This window comes from Salmo salar, chromosome 11, assembly GCF_965601325.2.
Source record: "Salmo salar chromosome 11, fSalSal1, whole genome shotgun sequence".
NCBI lineage: Eukaryota > Metazoa > Chordata > Actinopteri > Salmoniformes > Salmonidae > Salmo > Salmo salar.
The window spans coordinates 84,076,039-84,084,897 of record NC_138301.1 but is presented as its reverse complement, the minus strand read 5'-3'; the positions used below and the strand labels follow the sequence as shown (position 1 = coordinate 84,084,897).

The 8,859-nt window shown below is 40.0% G+C and overlaps 1 pseudogene; it reads right to left on the bottom strand.

Annotated features, from left to right (window-relative positions):
• Positions 1 to 3,298: 3,298 nt before the first annotated feature.
• LOC145858893 (general transcription factor II-I repeat domain-containing protein 2A-like) overlaps positions 3,299 to 8,859 on the bottom strand; it is a 51,819-nt pseudogene continuing 46,258 nt past the window's right edge.

Below are 8,859 nucleotides of genomic sequence, written 5' to 3'. Positions count from 1 at the left end.
CGAAACTATTCAACCCCCTTGGAATGTTTCCTATTTTGTGCCTTTCAAGTTGGAATTATAATGGATTTGTTGGGGGGGGGGACAATCAAGAAATAAGACAAAAAACATAAAACTTGAGTGTGCATAACTATCCCCCCCCCCCCAAAGTCAATACTTTGCAGAGCCACCTTTTGCAGCAATTCCAGCTTGCAAGTCTCTTGGGGTATGTTTCTATAAGCTTGGCACATCTAGCCACTGGGATTTTTGTCCATTCTTCAAGGCAAAACTGCTCCAGCTCCTTCAAGTTGGATGGGTTCCACTGGTGTACAGAAATCTTTAAGTCATACCTTGACTAGGCCATTCCAAGACGTTTAAATGTTTCCCCTTAAACCACTTGAGTGTTGCGTTAGCAGTATGCATAGGGTCATTGTCCTGCTGGAAGGTGAACCTCTGTCCCAGTCTCAAATCTCTGGAAGACTGAAACAGGTTTCCCTCAAGAATGTCCCTGTATTTAGCACCATCCATCATTCCTTCAATTCTGACCAGTTTCCCAGTCCCTGCTGATTAAAAACATTCCCACAGCATGATAATGCCACCACCATGCTTCACTGTGGGGATGGTGTTCTCAGGGTAATGAGAGGTGTTGGGTTTGCGCCAGACATAGCGTTTCCTTGATGACCATAAAGCTACATTTTAGTCTCATCTGACCAGAGTACCTTCTCCATATGTTTGGAGAGTCTCCCACATGCCTTTGGTGACCTGCAAACTTGTTTGCTTATTTTTTTCTTTAAGCAATGGCTTTTTTTCTGGCCACTCTTCCATAAATCCTAGCTCTGTGGAGTGTACGGATTAAAGTGGTCCTATGGACACATGCTCCAATATCCGCTGTGGAGCTTTGCAGCTTCTTCAAGGTTTTCTTTGGTCTCTTTGTTGCCTCTCTAATTAATTCCCTCCTTGCCTGGTCTGTGAATTTTGGTGGGCGGCCCTCTCTTGGCAGGTTTGTTGTGGTGCCATATTCTATCCATTTTTTAATAATGGATTTAATGGAGCTCCGTGGGATGTTCAAAGTTTCGGATATTTTTTTAAATCCAACCCTGATCTGTACTTCTCCACAACTTTGTCCCTGACTTGTTTGGAGAGCTCATTGGTCTTCATAGTGCCACTTGCTTGGTGGTGCCCCTTGCTTAGTGATGTTGCAGACTTGGGGGCCTTTCAGAACATGTCAAAATTTACTGAGATCATGTGACAGATCATGTGACACTTAGATTGCACACAGGTGGACTTTATTTAAGTTATTATCTGTCTTCTGAAGGTAATTGGTTGCACCAGATCTTAGTTAGGTGCCTCATAGCAAAGGGGGTGCACGCACAACTTTTTCCATTAAATGTTTTGTTGACATTTTTTAAACAAGTTATTTTTTTCATTTCACTTCACCAATTTTGACTATTTTGTTTATGTCCATTACGTGAAATCCAATTAAAAATCAATTTAAATTACAGGTTGTAATGCAACAAAATAGGAAAAATGCCAAGCGGGGTGAATACTTTTGCAAGGCACTATAGTCATTAAAAAATCATGTTAAACACTATTATTACACACAAAGTGAGTCCCTGCATCTTATTATGTGACTTGTTAAGCACATTTGTACTCCTGAACTTATTTATGCTTGCCATACTTACTGACTTCAAGACGTTTCTGGTTTTCATTTTCTTTATAAATTTAAAAACATTTCAAAAAACATAATTCCTCTTTGATATTGTGTGTAAGCCATGACAACATTCTCAATTTAAAGTTGGAATATGTAGAAATCACTCTGCCATTTCCTGGTTGATAAAATTCTAATAGTTCACCTAATTTCTGTTTATGTGACAAAACATGCAATTGTAGAGAATAATTGCACAATCTAAACCGCTGTGAAATATCTTTTCAATAACCAAAAATATTGTATTTTCATCTTTTTGAAGCCGGTGTACAAAACCGAAAGTAAAAGATACAAAAATGCAACTTAAGAACAGGAAGCATAGATAATGTGCATATAGAACATATCTACCACTTCTTAGACTTGCTTTCAATGCAAATGGCAGATCTATAACTGCGGTTTCCATGTGAAGTTGGTGGGGTCGTCCAAAAAGTTAAATATTGCAACCTAATCCACTTTAAATTCAGGCTGTAACACAACAAAATGTGGACAAAGTAAAGTGGTGTGAATACTTTCTGAAGGCACTCTGTCAGCCTTTAATATGGCTGCATAACTGAATGTACAAGCTTCTTCTTTGGGATTGGGTTGGAAGATCACATTCAACTTAAAGGTGCATACACCACCACCTACTGTACTAAAGTGTGAGGCCAGTTAAAAATAAAAGAAGAGCCTCACACTAGGAGCTCAGATGCAATAATTTTACAACCAATGTTTCGACAGACAAGCTGTCAAGCTGATTTACAGATATAAATAGAATATATAAAAAGCATGAATGGATAACATACAATTATAGATACAATTTGGCTACATAGGCCAACAAATATTTACAATGGATAGCAAAAACACCATAATCACACGAATGGCTTCAGATCACAGTCTATGTTGAGACCGAAGGGAGCAATGGTCTTCAACACTTTTCTGCAGCTGCCACTTACTCTCATTAAAGCAGACTACCCCATTCCACTACTTTGACCCTATCTGCTCCTGCCCCATGCCAACGGCCTAGGAGGACAGGACACAACCGGTCAACACACCCTGTAAGTCTTCTGAAGTCAAATCTTGTATACCCAAATACTTCTCTGCAGCTGCCACCACAACATCTATTCTCTGTGATTTACATTCCATTTCTGCAGTACAGGTGATAACCATTGCTATGAACGCTAAGACGCCAACCTTAAAGAAGCATAACTCACTCATTGCCCTATCCTTTTTTTGCTGGCACCAATCTACAACTCACTAAGATCCTCTCAGGATCTCTCACCCTTGACCCTTGACCCATCCACTTCCACTTTCTTCACTGCCTCAGCATACAACACCCTCAGCACTACTCTGACTCTGGCCACTTCAACCTGCCTCTCTCGCACCAGACACTTCCGATCCCCAGCAACATGAGCACCCCTACAGTTGACACACAACTTTATCCACCAAAACCACACAATCCTCTGTCCCATACCCTTCTGCACACTTCCCACATCTTGGAATCTCCCTCCAATACATTGCTGCAACATGACCATAAACGTTACACCCGAAACAGTGCAGTGTATTCACCACAAAAGCTCTAACAGGATAACTGATATATCCTAACATGACTATGTCAAAACTCAACAAAAAAAAACAGAGTCACATCTGTTTCGCCACACTCCACACCGGATCTGCATCACACCAAACGGCAGGTGTCACAAACACCAGGAATGTTCAACTTCAATTGCTTCACCTCCACAATTAACGCGACCCCAGAAATCACTCCCTTCAATAGTGTACCTGTACCCAAAGCAAGTAACATGTCATTCACCAAGTTTGCGGTCGAGCAGAGCGCCTGCTCCCTCTGATCTGAAGAAACACAAACACACATCACAAGTCCACTTCGGGTTACCTTCACCGACTCACAGCACCAACCATATTTTCCACCTAACCTTAAACCACCCATTGATAAGCCAAAATGCCTGGTTCCACCCTCTTCAAAAATCTCACTCCCACTGGACCAAACGTATCTTTATCACAATCATGTCCATCAACGCAACGCTCAGGCTTCAAGCTCCTCACAAACCTTCTACCCCTTTCATTTCACCTCCAGAAATCAAACTGCCATCCAGCTCACTCTGTTAGAAATTGACACCAATCTTCCTCGACATACCCTCTCCCTTGTTATTGCTAGCTTCAACAGATTTAAACCCATCTGCCTCCCTCAGTCTTTTCAATCGCCTCTTACTTTCTCTCAATCCTCCTCCCTTAACCAATTACCTAACTCCTTCTGAAAATATTCAAATTTTCCAAGCCATAATCTATTTTTAGCCTCCTCAAGAGACATGTTACTCCCTCCATTTCAAACTCAAGCCCTGTGTACAAGCTTAATGTTTATGAAGTGAACACATTAACTGCTATGACTTTCCCTCTTATGGGAAACCAAAAAGATCAGGCTGAGAACCACTTCTAGAATAAGCTACCCCTGCACTATTCTGATAGGCTGCTGCAGTTACAGTATGTTGCCAATCAGCAAGTGATGTGCATTAGTGGCACACAAATCAGCTGTTTATTCACCTGCACCTGCCTGCAATTGATAATAACCCATCTGCAACTGCCCGACTAGATGTAATGAATGTAAAATCTGAGGCCTGCACCCAACCCTAACACACTAATATAGAAAATGCGCTGTAGGCTACAGTCAGAGACGGCGGAAAGATTTTATGACAGAGGGTGCAGGATTTATTTTTCCTGTTTCTGCCTATAATTTCCAATATATTGGTAGGCTATTTGTTAGTCAACTTGTCTATAATTAGATACAGGCAGCTTCTCTTATGTCATTATATTGTATGTTGCTCAAGAATCAATCAATGAAATGTATTTATAAAGCCCTTTTTACATCTGCAGATGTCACAAAGTGCTATACAGAAGACAACATAAACCCTTGCTCACCAGAAAAATGTCATAAATCGATAAAATGAATGATTCAATCTAATGATATCGGTAACGTTTTCTTTGTCATCTCTGCTTCTTTGACGGAGCAAAGACATTTAGGAATGGGGAAGAAAATGTACAAACGGAAAGATTTCTGTGCAAAATTTCCAAATGACATCAGTTTGACCGGTTGTAAGGAAATAGAAAGCTGTGAAAACGACCCAGCATGTTTCTGATAAGATTTCAGTTCAGCTTGAATGCATATATTTTATGGTTGAAATACTATCAGCTGTTATAAGATGCTGATAAAGATAACACCTCTACAGGTGGTATCTAACTGCGCATTTGCATTCTCTCAAGATGCTGAAAGAAAGAAATCATATTTCTCACGCTCTGTTCTCGAGTCAAATGCTTAATTCTGCAGGAGTTAATATTAAGGCTATGTGAGATGTTATAGACTTACGGTCAGTGTCCAGATTTCAGTTTCCATGTAATCCATCTGAACAGTAGGGTAAAGTTCCCTTGACGTGCCATAGGCCTATTTGAAGTCCCTGTATTGTGACTGTCAAATTTGTATAGCACCTCACAATCATCATACATAACACAGCAGAGATTGGAGGTCAGAGGGAATGCACATGGCCTAGCCAATCAGCCCTAACCTCCTAGAGGAGGTATTACTGCTGGCAGTGAGGTTCATTGTGGGGAGTAGACTGCTATCATCCTCCATTATCACTTCACCAAATCTTTCCAAAACATTACCTTTCTGGCCCTCCCTCTTCATTTTTAACTCTCCATTTCACAGCTTTTCTTTTATTGAATTAAACTCTGACGTTGTCCGTTTTGCCTCCGTGTATCCACATGGGCTTTTTCTGCCCATTCCCAAAAGCATTTGGCAATTGGCGTGTAGCCTATTTGGCGCGTATACAATTAGGCCGTAAAGCTTACGCACTAATGCCAGATAGCCTAAAATAATGAAATGGAAACCTAAATGTAGCATATAGATCTATATTGCACAATAATTTTTCAAGGTAATGTTTTCTCTTTATACAACCCGCCCGCACTTCATCCACACAATATTTTATGACCCTTAACCCATGGATATAACCGTGGGGACTGCAGGTTATGAGTCAAACCATGTATCACAAATGTGCAGGATGTCAACAAAAGAGTCAGTGAAGGCGCAGTAGGTTAATGCTAATAGCAGCAAGTGTCCTGAAGGTTGCTGGCAATATTTTAGCACTAAGTTATTGTGACTATACAATAACTTACTGACAAGTGGTTTCCAGTCAAGATATTGCAAATTCTGGCAACCAGTTGCCATTTAGTTGATGAAAAATGTAAAATAACCTCTCCACAGTGCAACTCAATACTGACACAGTTTCTTACCAAGTTTGCAGAACAAACAGTGTCTAAGGATTTGCTTAACCATCAAACACTTAAACTGTTACATTTCCACTGATGGTTGGCACAAATACACATATATTTGACCACACTAGCAAATATGCTAATAGATCCCATCCGTATATTGCCCCCACCTATCAAACCACAGTGGCGATCGTACCTTATATTCAACATATTGGGTAGAAAAGGGTCTCATTATACCTACAAGGTCCCACACTGTACCATGTCAGTTCATATGTGTATCTGTGAAGTGTACTTTTGACCATTTTGTACCCCATGTAACAACATATTTACGTTTTAGTAATGTAGCAGACACTCTTATCCAGACTTACAGTTAGTCCATTAATCTTACATTTTTCTCAATTGTTAAAACATGTTTATTGAAATTGCATCTCAGGCACTCAAAACTCTAAACACAAAACAGCCAATTTCCCCAAACCCCACAGATATCTTGCAAAATGAAACACAGCAATACAAATCATGCACTCCCTGCTCAAAATGAAACTGCATACTAATGAGACACACACACCAAATGAATCTAACTTAGTGACAACCGAGATGACACTACTGTGACATATTCAAAACACCACTATCAAAACCTATTTTGGTGTAAAGACTAATATTTTGTTGTTGTACTGTATATTGTTTGTGTGTACTCAAACAAGAAAGGAACACAAATGCAAAAATGTACGTTTTATATTTCAACATGTCTCAATACATTTCGAACAGCATACTGTAAGCATACATTCAGTAAAAATGCAAACATACAATTAACACAGTGCATTCGGAAAGTATTCAGAGCCCTTGACTTTTTCCAAATGTACTTTATAACCTTATTCTAAAATGGATGAAGTAGGTTTTTTTTCCTCTCATCAATTTACAAATGATACCCCATAATGACAAAGCAAAAACAGTTTAGAACAAATTATAACGGAAATATTACATTTACATAAGTGTTCAGACTCAGTACTTTGTTGAAGCACCTTTGGCAGCGATTACAGCCTCGAGTCTTCTTGGGTATGACACTTCAAGCTTGGCACACCTGTATTTGGGGAGTTTCCTCCAGACGTAATGATTGGCATTCAGGAAAAAGTGTTCAATCTTGTTTTCATCAGACCAGAGAATCTTGTTTCTCATGATCTGAAAGTGCTGTAGGTGTCTTTTGGCAAACTCCAAGCAGGTTGTCATGTGCCTTTTAATGAGGAGTGGCTTTCGTCTGGCCAGTCTACCATAAAGGTCTAATTGGTGGAGTGCTGCAGAGATGGTTGTCCTTCCGGAAGGTTCTCCCATCTCCACAGAGGAACTCTGGTGCTCTGTCAGAGTGACCATTGGGTCCTTCTCCCCCGATTGCTCAGTTTGGCCACGTGGCCAGCTCTAGGAAGAGTCTTGGTGGTTCCAAACGTCTTCAATTTTAGAATTATGGAGGCCACTGTGTTCTTGGGGACCTTCAATGCTGCAGAAAGGTTTTGGTGCACTTCCCCAGATCTGTGCCTCGACACAACCCTGTCTTGTTGCTCTACAGACAGTTCCTTCAGCCTCAATCGGGTTTTTGCTCTGACATGCACTATCAACTGTGGGACCTGATATAAATAGACAGGTGTGTGCCTTTCCAAATCATGTCCAATCAATTGAATTTACCACAGGTGGACTCCAATTAAGTTGTAGAAACATCTCAAGGATGATCAATGGAAACAGGATGCACCTGAGTTCAATTTAGAGTCTCATAGAAGAGGGTCTGAATACTTATGTGATTAAGGTATTTCTGTATACTTTCCAAATGAGCTGTATATTTTGCATATGCAAAGGAAGAAAAATAGGCCTATTTGTACTACTGTACTTTATGTTATAGATAAAATACAGAAAACTCTAAATCATAAGTCAACAAACAAATACTCCATTGCCAAAACAAAATCAGTCATGTCTTTTGTTTTGGTCCAACCACAGATCTTCATCAACATCACAGGCGATATTCTTCTCCATCGCCATGCTGAAAACAACTCCTCAATGTGGTTGAGAAATTGGGAATATGGTGAGAAACAGAGAATTGTAAAACTGGGAAGCTCATGGAACCAGTTGCAGACCTGAGCAGCCCGATGGAAACTCACGTTGTCCCAAATTAGAACATTCATTTGCTGCTCAGGATCATCTGGCCCTCTCTGCTCTGGCTGGATAAGATGGTCATTTGTGACTTGTTACAGGAAACAAGGCATATGTTACAGGTCACTACTTCACAGGAGAGCCATTTGAACATACATTTTTTTTTAAATCAAAATGTGTTTTTTAGTAGAAATGCCTTCTGGAACATGTGAATTTTGAATTGCCTTAATAACAGACTTGTATGCCATCTGTAAATATGAGTACAATTGTTAAATTACGAGCCTAGAGAAAAAGGCAGCAACCTAACCGCTAGCCATGATTGGCTGAGATAATGAGTGGGCTGAAATTGCTGAGAGATGAGTTCGGATTGGTCTGTCATATAGCACATTTCTGTCTATTTGAGCTATTCAGTATGTGTTGGTAATCTTGTCTAACACAGCGTTTTTGAAATGTATCGCATAATTGTGTAGTAGAACTGCATACAGTTGAAGTCGGAAGTTTACAAACACTTAGGTTGGCGTCATTACCTGTTACGGCTAGACATTCCGCTGTTACGGCTAGCTAACAACATCCGGTGAAATTGCAGAGCGCAAAATTGAAATTAAATTATTAGAAATATTTAACTTTCATATAATCACAAGTGGAATACATCAAAATAAAGCTTAACTTCTTGTTAATCCAGCCACCATGTCAGATTTCAAAAAGGCTTTACGGCGAAAGCAAACCATGCGATTATCTGAGGACAGCGCCCAATAAAACAAATGCATGGCAAACATTTTTAAATGAGG